At 36.7% G+C, this 14,529-nt stretch overlaps 1 pseudogene; it reads right to left on the reverse strand.

Moving 5' to 3' along the window:
* Window positions 1-5,052: 5,052 nt before the first annotated feature.
* Window positions 5,053-8,073, reverse strand: LOC125209512 (annotated as a pseudogene).
* Between the last annotated feature and the right edge of the window lie 6,456 nt (window positions 8,074-14,529).

A 14,529-nucleotide genomic window follows, 5' to 3' on the forward strand; every position in this document is an offset into this window, starting at 1 on the left:
TTTGGGTTTAGCTTCGATTTTAGGTGCGAATGAAACCCTACCCCTAATTATTCAAATGAAAATTAAATGAAAATTGCCAACGAATCGACCTGGCGTCGTTACGTAACGCTTTTTTTTTGGATTGGACCCTTATATTTTATGGGCTAAACTAGCCGTAATATATTTATCCCAAATTATTTTTCATTTGATAGATCTCAATTTTTTTACGTTCATTCATAATAAATATGTTATTCTACTTTTTATTATTGTACTAATAAGTAAAATGTAAATTTTTCTACTTTTTTTATTGTAATAAAATAAAACCCATTCCATTTACTAGCTAGCGTATTTTCCCTTCGTTAAAGATATAACTTTCTTTTTTAATTTATCACTATAAAGATGTTATATTCTTTTTTCGGAAAAAATTTCCCAGCATTTAATATAAAAGTTATATTTTTTTTTATTTATATAAATAAAAGCTTTAAAATTTTGTGTCGTCCAAAGTGTGACATTTTTTGGGACGGATGGAGTAGAATTCTAAATCAAGAGGCCTAACTCTTTGTTTCTAATCGTACGAGAAAGGTAGAAGTCTAAACCAAGCAAGAGGCCCGCAATCGACATTAATTAGAACTTTAGATATAATACCGCTATAAGGCGTGGATAAATATCAAGTATAATGACGATGGTGTCCCTACGTAGGCAGAGTAAAGGACAAGCCGGTAGATAAGATGACACATGTAATAGCTATGTCTTGCCCTTAGGCAGGGCCCACTTTAATTAGTCTTCATCCTTATCCTCTTTTTAGATTCTCTTATTCCACTCCATTTTTACAATCACCACCCCCATATCCATGCAAACGTTTCTCTTCCAGTTGGGAAAAGATCCATTTCTTTTGAAATGGATTTTCAAACGTTTGTGAATAGAATCATTTCTTTTTGAAATGAATTTTCAAACATTAAGGAAAGTGAGGGTAAAAAAAATAGTGAAATATACATCCCACTTAAATATATAAATTTTAAATAAAATGTAAGTGCAATGTGAGTTTTGATCTTTACACCATTTATAGTAAAGTAAGAGAAATATTGAAAAAGTAAGAGAGAGATAGTGAAAGGTAATGGAAGTAGTGTTAGTAATTGGTTAAAAGTTTTCATATTAAGACTTTATCTAATTTTGGGAGATAGAAAAAAATAATAAAACTACTCTATTTTTTAGGGACGTATATGTACTATTTTTAGTAATGAACTTCATATTCACTAATTTAATTTCACTTACATTTTATTATAAAATCTAATTTCTTTCACCAAAAAAAATATCTTATAAAATCTAATGTTTCTTTCACCCACCCAAAAAATATCTTATAAAATCTAATGTTTCTTTCACCCAAAATAATACCCCCTCCGTTCCATATTAATAGGGCTTTTTATTTCCGTCGCTCAAAAGTAATAAGTCATTTCATTTTTTAGTAAAGTCAAACGTTTTTCCACACCTACTTTACTCTCTTACTTTTTCTCTCTTCATCTCTCTCCTTTTTCATTTTCCACTTTATTCTCTCTTCTTAACTACCTAACACAATTTTTCTTAATCTCCCACAAATGTTTTACCTCCATTACTATGGAATGGAGGAGTACATGCTTGTAATACTACTTTAGATAATATTAGTATGGAGTATTATATATTGTCTCCGTCCTACTATAAGTAAACGTATTTTCCTTTTATAAGTGGAGAAAATGTCATGCACCTTATTGGAAAAATTATGGGATTTTAGAGGTATATGTAGAGTGTGCTGGAGTGGAAAAATGACGTGCTTTCAGCTGTGTAACGAGATTATTAATAAGTGGAGATAATTAAAGAAAAAAACTATGTATTAGAAATTATAACAAAACGTGCATTAGCTAACATAAAATCAGAATTCATAACATAACTCATAGTATAACTTACCATAACATCACATATCATTATCAACGACATCATATTTGTCATAATATATAGTACGTTGTACTTACCTTTATACTAACAAATTTTATTCAATTTGATACACTTATGTGGAGTATTAATAAGTTACTCGACTGACGATAATACCCATGTAGTAATAAACAATTACTCCATGTAATAGAGGATCCCATCCTGGCAATAGAGAAAAGAAGGTGGAAGATAGAAATGGATAGATATTTTGCACCCTCAAACCCTTCTATTTATACACCCATCATCACTCTTGCCACTCTACTAGTGACACTCACAAAAATCAATCAAGAAAACCCCCACCGTTTATGACTGGTGATCACTTCCACACCTCCTTTTTTTGTTTTTTCAAATTTTTTTGATTTTAGTGTATTATACTTACATGTTAATTATATGAATTTATCTTGAATTTTGTAGGCTTTATAGTGGGGAGACGAGGAGCAAGCACCACGAGAAAGTGTGAACGCATCTAAATAGTTTACATGTTTTGAGTTTTGCATGTATATAAAAGTATGTATTATGGGTATGAGGGGTTTGGTTGCTTTTCTGGTTATTATGGTTTGATTAAGCAAACTTAATTATGTTTTGAGTTTCTGATCTGCTACTTAATGCTAATCAAGGTTTCCTCTGCGTCACGTTGTTGTTTGTAATTTCTGAATACCGTACGTTACATATTTAATGGGGGATTATACATATAACATACCACAGTAACAAAGATAAACCTGTCAATCAAGAAAAAAAATAATAATTCAATGGCCAAATTAGCCAAAGATGATAACGATTTGGGAAAAAAATTTTGGTTGATGGACCCATAAATTAGATGCGTCACATAAAAGTAAATACTTGCTAGTAGTACAATCCATCCCATCAGTGATGAAGATATTGGCAATTATTATTATCAAAAAAATTTTTACAAACAACTTAATACTGATTCCAATCTATATCACTCCCCCCCTCTATACAGTTTTTTAGCCCAAAATGTCCAAGTTATATTCCCTTTTCATTGGATACCATTATATCGATTATGTGATAATGTTATATGACTTTATGCAAGAATAATGTATTAAAATAATGGCGACGATAGAGAAAGCCTACTGACAGCAGACAAGAAAAAAGGTTTAAATGGCCCACACCCACATTGCGTATATTAAAATTTTCTTTTAGTGGACTCTTCCATGATTAATCACGATAATCCAATACACAATGTGACACTTGACATACTATTTACAAAAATCCTACACAGTTTTCATTTTAATGTATCATTGAAACTCACTCTCCATTCCACAAATAAGAATTAGCATAGGTTTTAAGAGTATAAAGATAAATTGATTAAAAAATTAATTAAATCCTTTTTATATACACCCTTTGTCCCATTTCAAATAATTGATTGTTTTTTTGGACACTTTTAAAGAAAAGAAATAAATAATTAAAATAGTGATAAAGCTAAGAAAAGAGAGAATACTAATCACTTGATTTGTAATGGTAAAAAGGGGAAAATATGAGTGAGAATCACATTCAACTATCTTATTTTTACTTTATCCCCCTTTTTAACTATTTATTATTATTTACGTAAAATAACGACTAAAAAAATCAATCACTTGTGCTGAGAAGGATGGAGCATTATTTGATAAAAAAAGTTTCCAGGGTAGCCCTATTTTTAATATTTAAAGTATGTTAAATACAATTTACCCAAAACGACAAAAATCACAAAAGAAATTTTAAAAGGACACAAAAAGATAATGAAAGAACAATTTTGTTAGGAAATAAATACACGAAACCCAAAGAATATAAACATACATAAGATTAATGACTGTAATTTTGTTAGGAAATAAATACCCCGTAACCACGAATATAGACATGATAAAAAAAACAGCTCAATTTTAAATTTTAGTGTTGTGAGGGGCCCCCATCAGAAAAAAGGATGCTTCTTCGCATACAAAAGACCATACGTAAATTTAACTTTAACAAGTTTAAGGATACATATATTAAATATGCAAACAAATATAAACCATAGTCTCTAGAATCTAGTTGCTTTGATTGCTTATATATGGTAACTTTTTTACTTGAAAAACCACTTGAGCGGGACAGGAATATACATGTATATAATTAGAAAAGCTGCAGGAAACTTATTTCCTGCTTCCTGCATTGTTCTGGCACAGGAAGACCGATTTAAGTTATCACCTTCCCCCTTTTGGGTTTCGCTTGGCCGGTATGCAAAAACCTGTACACATACAAGTCAATGTCATCATAAATCATGTCACTCGAAAACGACTTATTAGATTAACATTTTACGGTTTTTTGATAGTATTATTTGCAGTTTTATGTTGTATGGTCAAAAATTCAGAGATTTGTTACCCAGCAACACCCAAGGCATAAAGAAAAAAAGGAGATAGCGAAAACGAAATTCATAGGTTCTTTTTGGGGGAATTTGGGATAGTTGTATGAGACGGGGATGCGTCTTACCAGATGGTGCTGAGTAAACCTGGCATTAATTTCCTCCAAAGTTTGCTGTCATCCAACAAATGCACCCTGCTCTGGTTAGGATCTAAGGCACCAGATTCTTTGGGGAGAATTTGCAGTTGTTCACAGGATGGAAGTCTTTTATTATTAGCATCCCCAATCTACTCCCTGGGTGTCTGCATAGCAACATACTGCAAGAGAAGTGGTTTTGAAAATATTCAGAATCTACATTATGGCCCAAACAGCTGAAGAAAAGATAACGAGGCAATGAGTCTGAACCCCAAAATGTCTCACTGGGCGATGTGGGGCTGCAGCAGAGGTACGGTCGCTTCAAGTTGGGTATCGGCTCTTCGTGCAGTGAGACAATCATGACAATTTATTTTCAACTGAAACATAGTTAAGAAGAAATTTGAGAGCTTTTTTTAAAAACAATAGAAGTGAATATGGAAAGTTCAGAGATAACCCCACCAACTGAATTCATCCCAGTGAAGATCAAAACCAAAAAAACCCCCCCCCAAAAAAAGGTTTTTAAAATTAAAAAAACTAATTTCCAAGTTCAATAGAAAAAAAATGTAAGATTACCATTTCATCATTTTCATGTAAAGATTTCGGGCGATTAGTTTTGGGTTTGACAACCGGGGACCCCCAGTAACCCTACCATTTGACCAATTCAGGGCCCCCATGTTTGGTTTTTACTGCGACGGGCCCCTTCCCCCGGCAATAAGTTCTATACTGCCATGTGGTGTGGGAAAATGCACCAAGTTTCCCCCCGGGTTTCTTCGAATCATCAGCATCATCTCCACTTTCCCCCGGGGATGGCTGTGATCTCCGGGCCCTCCCCATTTTTTGTATCTTTTCGTTTTTGGGGTTTAGAGTGCTCCAGTTGAGGATGAGTCTTTACTCTCATCATGTCCATTAATACCTTCCTCTTCATCAGATCCGTTATGCTCAGCAAACACGGTTTCCCCCGACCTCGCAAATTTTGATGATTGCCCTGCCTCCTGACAAATGTTGCGGATGTAGCTCTTGTTGTTCTTTTCTTTCCCCAGAGCTTCAGCTTGACGAGGGAAAATCTGGGCAATAGAAGCTTGGATCTGTTATGAAACAAAGATTTTAAGCATATTTCCCCCGTTTCGGGTTTAGGCAAGTCAGAGTAAAAATCACTCATCATGAAGGCTGAAGCATCCTAATGATGTGGGCAACCAATGTAGAAGGTTCATTCACAAACTTTTCCATTGATCACTTCGTAAAAAAAAACAGCAACAAAATTTTTTCCCCATTGGACCTCAAAGCCCATTGAGTGATTGATGTATCTGAAAAACCCCAAAAGAACTAAACTCCTACATCCATGAATGCTTGAAATCTGAGACTAAAACCGTGATCTGTTCACCTGCTTATTGCGGCTCTCCTCTTCATGGAAAGCCAAGGGTTTCCCGCTGTGAATTGAATCAGTTGGGATAAAGCAAAAGCAAATTTTACATTTGCTCAAGATGAGTAGATAAACATTTTTCCATTACCTCTTCCTCGTACTTATCGATGTCTGGATAAAAGAGCGGCGATCAGGGCATCATAATTGGGGTCATCTCTTTGAGAACGTCAATTTGCACAATGAGTGGGCAAGCAGGACATTCTTTTGCTGCAGAGAGAATAATTAGAGAAAAAAAGCAAGAACTCTTCGGGGATCAGATGAAAAAAAAGCACAAGAATGTACCCAAGTCGCATGGATTTGTCAATGCACTCTCTGCAAAAAACGACAAACATTCCATTTACTGTTTTTGTCTTCCCAATGATGCCTGTCAATAAAAAGTTACAAATAAAATACACCATGGACAAAATTGTAAAACCCAAAAGATTTTAGATTCTCTTTCTAAGCTCTCAGTAACAAATATGAGGCCTTTTTGCACATAACTAATGATCAATAAAAAGTTGAAAAAAACTTCATGGTGGTTCTTAACTATTTCCCTTTTATCAGATGGTTTGGGCAAAAAGTAGTAACTGCTAAAATAGTAGTTCAGTTTCCAGCATAAAGCAGCTCATCAGAACACTCTAGGATATTACTGCCAAAGCATTCTATCAAATCTGAAATTAATGCCTACTCCAGTAACCATTCCATCAAATCAATTTATAGCAAGAAACTATGCATTTTTTTCATTCTTTTGTCCTTTTGTTTCAATTTATTATCATACGCTTTTACATAAACTTAAATGTAGCATACTACATCCATACTGACATAGGTGAAGTTGACACAAGCCTTACTAATAATTTCATGCAACTGACATTTTTCTGCACGAACAGACTTAGTTGAAGGTAATGATGTCATATGCACCTAGGTATGTGTATACATATCCCCACATAATGAAGAAACCTTTTTGTGCAGTAGAAATTTTGACCCCGGACATGGAGAGGAGTTCAGTGCTTGTAAACTGAGTGCCTTACTTGGACAAATATATTTAAGATAATCACAAGTCACAGCAGTAGTTTGCAAGAGCACTCAAATACAGCTGCATATCTGAAGTACCAAACTAACCGAAGAACTAATTAACTCTAATCATATCAGGCATCACAAATAAACCCCAACAAAGCAGAGAAAACTGCAGCTTAAAATTAAGACAACATACCAAACATATTGGACACTGACTTCCTTCCACTTCCGCCAGTTTCACTACAATAAATCTGAGGTTCAACAGAATAGCATTTAGAGATATTCTTATTTCTTAGACAATGTATATCACATACAAACAAGGCCACAAGTGCCGGGTCTTCTTTCCAAGACTGGCAATCTCAAAATAAGAAATATAGTCAGAAACGGGCCCTTCAGAAGTTCATTATGTAATGCAGTATTCAATATAGTAAACAGCAAAACAACAAAAACCTCCACATTGAAGTGGATATTAATTGCCACGGAGTATTTCCCCACAATTTCCAGAAACATAAGCACTAACATGAAAGAAGCAATCTATAGAAGATAGAGATCATACAGCTGGAAAACTGAAGCAAAATTACCATTTCCATCTAAAGCAACCGAACTCACCACCACAAAAAACCTAAAGTCGTAACAGCCCGAGCAGATCATGCATGATTTCACGTGCCATATTCAATCACTAAAAGAAAATTTCACATCGCAGAGCCAAATCCAAAATCGAGGCTCACCAAACACATCAATGAATGAAAAACAAGGAAAATAGAAGAACAATCCCGGGGATCCTCTTCAAACAGACCTAAGTTAGGAAATTCTACCACTTTAAAACAGGCAGATCTTAAGCTACAACCGCACATCTAGACTAACACAACATACATCTCTCATGTATAAAAGCCGCACGCATAAAGATATACAGATACATTACTCGTCTTTCTCTGCGCCGCTGGAGTCGGAGCTGCAGTCGGAATCTGAGAAGCGGAGACACAAAAAATAAAAACGAAATCAGCTAAACAAACAAAACACAACAAGGAAATCGGGAACAGGAAACGCAGAATAAAACTCGAATTTTAGCGTATCGAATGTAATGCATGTCCGTTGACGTGAACGCACAGACACGATCCGGCGCGCACCGAGACGTCTTGAGGCTGTTCAGGGCTGTGATTCTCGCTGCCTCGCGGCGAATCGTCGCCTTTTTCTGCATCGGGCGGCGACGGCAGAGGATGCGTGCTGTCGCGCGGCCGCTTCTGCGCTGGCATTAGGTCGGCGAGGCGACGGAGATGGTCGGCGGCGGGAGTGATGGATGGAGGGGAAGTCAATGAAAAGAGGGAGCGATTTGAGTGTAGATTCGTTCTTCTTTGTAAAAATAGAATGCATAAGTTTATATGTATGTGAAGAGCATTGAGTTCTAACTGCGAGAATTGGGGTTCTTCGCCTCCGGTTCGCTCCTGTCCGGTTCCTTATAATTTTGTAATGGTTGCTAGAGCCCAGTCCCTTTTCACATGATTTGTCTATCCCTAAACGGCTCCTTCTTCCGTTGTCCTTTCAAACATGCTATCGGGAAGATTAACACAATTTTGTTCACAATTCCGTCTCTCCTACTTTACAATTCACTGTTCAATTTCAATTATTTTCTCTCTATTTGCAGTTTACTATACAATTTCAATTATTTTTTCTTATTCTTTATAACTTTATTAATTGTGCAACATGTATCAACCCTAAATAACGTATTTCTATAAGACATTGGAAATAATTTTCATGTCCAAAAATAAATTAAATATTAAGAATAAGATTTGCACATTACTAAAAGGTGTCGCTATTATCTTAAGTATTTTATTTCTACAATCTCGTTATTTAAAGCGTTTGCGTTTTATATTCATTGAATAACAATAATGATTTCGTCGTAATTTTATCACTATTTTATAGTGATAAATGGAAGATAAATGCGTTGCAGAAGAACCCGTTGAAGAAGGTTGAGAGTAGAATGTAAAAATAATTTTATGAGTTATAACTCTTGTATTAGATGGAGTACTCCTTTGTCCCATTATATGTTAGGAATTTCTTTTGGGCACGATATTTAAAGAAAATAATTGTTGAATTAAGTGGAGATAATAAAATATGAGAGATGAAAAAATAAGAGAGATAAAATGAGTAATAAAGTGAAGAATAAAATAAGTAAGATAAAGGTGTTACTTTTCACCAAAAAGAAATCAATCACTTATGTGGACAATGCAAAATAAAAAGTTGATCACTTATAATGGGACACAAGATCTACTTTCGTCCACGTGTAAGATTGTTCATTTATTTTTTCACACTCATTTTGCAAAATAATAATAAATAGCTAAAGCAGAGTAGAGTAAAGAAATGTAAATAATGTAGAGTAATAGTCTTACCTACATTATTCTTTCTCTTATTTTACTCTTCAACTTTACCTATTTACTATTATTTTTGTAGAACGAGTGCAAAAAATAAACGAACAATCTTTCTGATCTTGAGGAGTAACTTTTTAGGATGCTTTACAAAGACCATTTCCATTGCAGCAAATGACCATTTCCATCACTATATATAAAGAGTTACAATATACTAGAACCTCACTCAAACCTTATACTTAAGCTATCAAACAAATCTAGCTACAAGCCAACTTAGCATAATCTTAAGCTTTAATAAGTCTGCTTCAATGTGTACTACAAGTCAAAGAGCTCTTAAGTTGTGGAGTTATGAACCTTAGTCCAACTCCCTTTCCACATCTGACACATCAACTTAGAGCTTATAGTATTACACTTTGTTGCATGCTTTTTTATTTTCTTCTGTGCATTAGTTGAACAAAATTTATTCATGTTACTCCATCAGTTTAGCTCAAGGTTGCCTCTGAAACAACTCCCCTCAATTCGATCGTCGACAAGAGATAAATGTTCATCTTGATTCTAAGTCGTGAAATGAATTGGTAACTAAAGGGGCTTGGTAAGAACATCAACAATCTGATCAAAAGTCGGGTATACCTTAGCTCTAACCAATTTTCTTTTATTTTATCTCTCACACAAGTGGATATCAAACTCTATATGTTTTGTTCAAGCATGAAGAGCTGAATTTCTTGCCAATGCTATCGTGCTCATATTGTGTATCCAAACCAAGGAGCTTCCATGAGTTTTACCTTCAGCTTCCAAGTAAAGAACTAATCCAGTTGACTTCATATGTTGCTTGCGCAAGACCTCTATACTCGCCTTTGATTCTCAAAACCACAACCCGCTTCTTTGACGCCAATAAATGAGATTCGCCTCAAAGTAGGCTCAATAACAAGTTTAAGACCTTTGATCATTCATGTCCACTGCTAATCGAATTAGAGAAAGTGACTACATTGAATTCTCGATATTTCTACAAGAAGCTTCTAAATATCTAAAGAATGCTCAAGAAAGCCTAACACTTAGAAGTTTTGAGGAAAGGTTTTAAACGAATGTTTAATCCCGACCGTAGATCTCGATAAGTGATGGATTAGATTGTAGCCGCTAGATCAACTTTTTGATGACTTGTTAGGGCTTGTGTAATTGAATCACTTTTCTCTCTCAGCCATCAAGCTCAATAAACTTTTTCTCTCAAATTCTCTTCTGATTGTTTATTGCATTTCTGATTCCAATTGAACAATTGGCAACGCCGTGGGAAGCTTGCAATCGGTGTAGGTGGTATCTGAATCGATTTCGGAGGATGGCTTCAAGATTCGAAGAGAAAAGTTCACTCCGGAAGAATGACTTCGCCTATGGCGAGATGAAGATGCGCGTTGCTCATACAACAAGGGTTATCAGCGCCCTGAAGGAGAGAAGGGGACGGCCGGAGCGAGGACAGCGGGGAACTTGGATGAGAAAGCACCGCTGAAGCGAGCCGAGATCATGCTAAGGCTCATAGTGTGGTGGTTCTATGCCTTGGTGATAAGGTGCTAAGGGAGCCAAGGAAACCACGACGGTCGGGATTCTTGCAAAATTGGAGAGTTTATATCTCACCAAGTCCCTTGCCAATCAATGTGATGAAACATTTACTCTACTCATATAAGTTCTTGGAGGAAATGTGATTATTGAAGCAACTAGAGGACTTCAATAAAGTTATTGATGATATGGAGAATATCGACGTGACGATAGGGATGAAGACAAGACAATATTTCTCCTCAATGTCACAAAGATCCTATGATCATCTTTCTGATACGATCATGTAGTGGAAAGAGAGAACTATCACTTTCGAAGTACAATCGCACTAAGAGTCAAGGAACTTCAAGGTTCTAGTTCTAGAAATTCTGATTCTACATCGAAAGCTTGAACATAAAGGGGTTCCAAGAGAAGAAGGCATTCAAGAGAAGTTTGATGTTCCCAAGTCATCCGGAAGTGATCGAAGGAGAGTAGGTATGTCTTGGTGCAAGAAGCCTGGTCACTTAAAGAAAGGTTGTTATGGATGGAAGAAGAAACAATTCGTATTCGGAAATAAAGGTGTTAGCACCTCGATTGCATTGAATCGACGATATCGCGAGGCTTGAATATAATGGAAACAATCGATGGGGCTTCTGATTATGGATAGTGGTTGCAGCTTTCATTTCAGCCTAACTGGATCTGGTTTGAAGAACTTTGTCGATTCCTCGGTATCGTGATCCGGGAAATAATCAAATCAGAATATCAAAGGAGATGGCCCATTAGACTCGGATGCAGATCAGCAGTGAAGATACTCAATGATGTTTGATATCCAAGAAGTGAAAAGGAACTTGATATCATGGGGTCATTGGAATTGAAGGGCTCATGTTTTACTTCCTTTGATGGAAAGATGTTGGTAAAAGAGGCGAATATTGTCATGACAACCGAGAGAAGGTATCTTTACTACCTTTATGCATCTGTGATCAAGATTCAAAAGGATGAGCTCAACTTGGTGAAATAAGCAAGTATAAAGCTATGGCATGAAAGACTTGGTCATCCAAAAATGGGAAGATTGAAATTGGTAAAGAAGAAAGTCATCTCACTAAGATACCAAAAAAGGGCACCCCCAACATCGAGGGGAAGAAAGCTTAAGATTCCATATTCCACTGAAGCACATTTATTCTTCCCACTTAGATTATAAAAGATAGTGATTTGGGGGGGGCTAGCATTGGTACTATGGGGGGAAAAAAAATTACATGTCCTTGATTGATGATTATTCATGGAAACCCCGGGTATACATTCTCAAGACAAAATTTGGGGCTTCAAATTCAAGGAATGGTGTACTAAAGTGATGAAAAAAAGTGAGGGTAAGTGCCAAGAACATAATGGACTTGAGTATTTGTCCAAGGGGTTTGATGATTTTAAAAGGGGGGGGATAAAAAAGGGATGATGGTTCCCAGAACCCCAACAAAAGGGGGGACGGGAGAGCCAATGAACTATTGAGGGATCGCATTTCTTTTTTTCGGGGCATAAAAAAAATTTGGGCGAAGCGCCTTCCAGGGATTTTTAATAAGTGTCCCTAATCCGAGGGGGATACACCGACAAGGTTTGGAGACATTCAAAATACTCGAATGAAAACCTTTTTGGGAAAGCATTTGCTCGGAAGCAAGGAAAGTTGATCCTAGGGGATTGAGTGTGTAAGCCCAGATACAAAAAAGGGGGTTTAAAGGGATAAAGCGTGCATGGTCGGAATCACAAGATTTAGTGAGATGTGATTTTTCTGGGGGAAAAAAATGCCCTATCTCGAAGAAATGTCTCGATGGGGTCGGAAAATTTCCCGATAATAAAGGATTTTGAGGGATCAAAGGATAAGGGTGATAATGCTCGAGCCAGATATGCAATAAACCGATATCGATCCAACAAATGGCCACCGATACAGCTGATGATCCAAAGGGGTACTGGGAATTAGATAAGGGAGTCAGGATCCAGAAATTACCGCTGAGACAGTCGGAGAACATCAAGGCCTCCCCCCGATATTCCGATTTCCGAGATGATATTTTAGGCACTAACTATATAACAACTGGAGCTGAGGAGCCACCGACATATAAGGAAGCTATGGAAATCAAGGAGAAAGATAAATGGCTACAAGCAATGAATGAGGAAATATGTTCTCTCGTTAAAGAATAAAACTGGATAATGGCTTGATAAGGTAGAAGGAAACCGTCACTCAAAATGGATTTTCAAAAAGGGAAAACGGGGGTAGATGGTTCTATCGATAACACAACTAGCGTGCTGGGGTTTTAGCCAAGAGTAGGAATAGATTACGTTAGGTGTTTTCATCTGGTAGCATAGCTCTATCAATGCCGATGGTTGTAAACTCGGAATTGGAACAATTGGATGAAGACAATATTTCTCGAATGGGATTTGGAAAAGACCATATACATGGGCAACCCGAGGGGTTTGCTAAACCGGGGGGAGATGAAGGTTTGCAAGCTCACTAAGAGAATTTATGGTCAGGGCAATTAAGTTCAAGCTCATATTACAAAATTTTACAAGGTCAAATTATGATTCTTTGGATTCAAGAAAAGAGGGGAGACTCCCCCCGTGACTTATCTACTTTTGTTGTAGATGATATGTGATACCCCCGGGATTTTAAATCTTTGGCCATTTTTTGGTCCGTTTTGTTATCAAAATCACTCTACATGTCCATTATTGCATATTCTATAATTTTGGTATTTTGACGTGTTTTGTGAGAAATGTGCATATTTGAGCCGAAAAGGGGGAGAAAAAACGCATAGCCCGGAAACTGAGTCGAGGGCACCCCCCCCCGGGGTTGAAAGGCGCCCGCCGGGCCGCCGGTCGAGCTGGGGCGCCCCCCAAATTTACGTTAGAGAAGAGTCTCGTTCGCACCGCGAGGACATGGGCGGTCCCCACCGGGGGGCGAGTTCCAGACCCAACGCGGGCCGGCCAGGGTGGGGCCCCGGGAAAGGGGGCGAATCCGCCCCGCCCAGATTTGCCCAAGATTTACCAAATTTTGAAGATCTTTCCTTCTATGATGAGAATAATCTTCCCTATAAATAGGACCTCAAGCTTCATCAAAAAAGGGGGTTTCACACAAAAGAACACATTCATGGAAAGAGGAAAAACTTGCAACATTCATGAGATCAAAAAAAGGGAGTACTTAATTGTGCGGAGTTGGAGAAGGATTTCAAGAACATCAAGAACGAAAAATTCAACCTACGGGGTTTTTTTTGTTTAGTTTTATTTTAAAAGCTTTCCTTCAATTATGTTTTTTTTTATTCCATGGTAACTAAACTCATGATTCTTGGGGGGTGTTAAAAAGAACTTTTGGGTTTTACAATTTTTTATTTAATATCCGTTTTGTTTTTACTTTGTTTCTTCCCCCAAGTTAATCATGATGCTTCATAATTGAGGACACAATTATGTAGATTAAGCAAATGCTTTTTTAACCCAGAGTTTTAGCGAGTTAGATCCACTTAGTAAAACTAGGCTAGCTTCCTTTAAAACGGCACCGTTAATGGATTTGGGGCTTTTCGGGCTTGGGGCTTTTTTGGGGTTACGTGGGGGATTGACAACCCTAATGTTAAAAACAACGTTTTTTTCGCATTTAAAATAAGCTGGGGCTCGCCTTTCAAGTATTAACGTAAGGGGGATTGAGTTTGGAATTTGTATAACCATAAAAGTGAAAGACATCCCGGAATTCCCCTTATCTCTAATTTTCTCTCCGTGATTTGCTTGATTTAGTTTTTATCGTTTTTTAAAATTTACGTTTTCAAAAAATTTCCCAAAAAATTCTTTGTTTCCCTG

The sequence above is a fragment of the Salvia hispanica genome, chromosome 3 (assembly GCF_023119035.1).
Source record: "Salvia hispanica cultivar TCC Black 2014 chromosome 3, UniMelb_Shisp_WGS_1.0, whole genome shotgun sequence".
NCBI lineage: Eukaryota > Viridiplantae > Streptophyta > Magnoliopsida > Lamiales > Lamiaceae > Salvia > Salvia hispanica.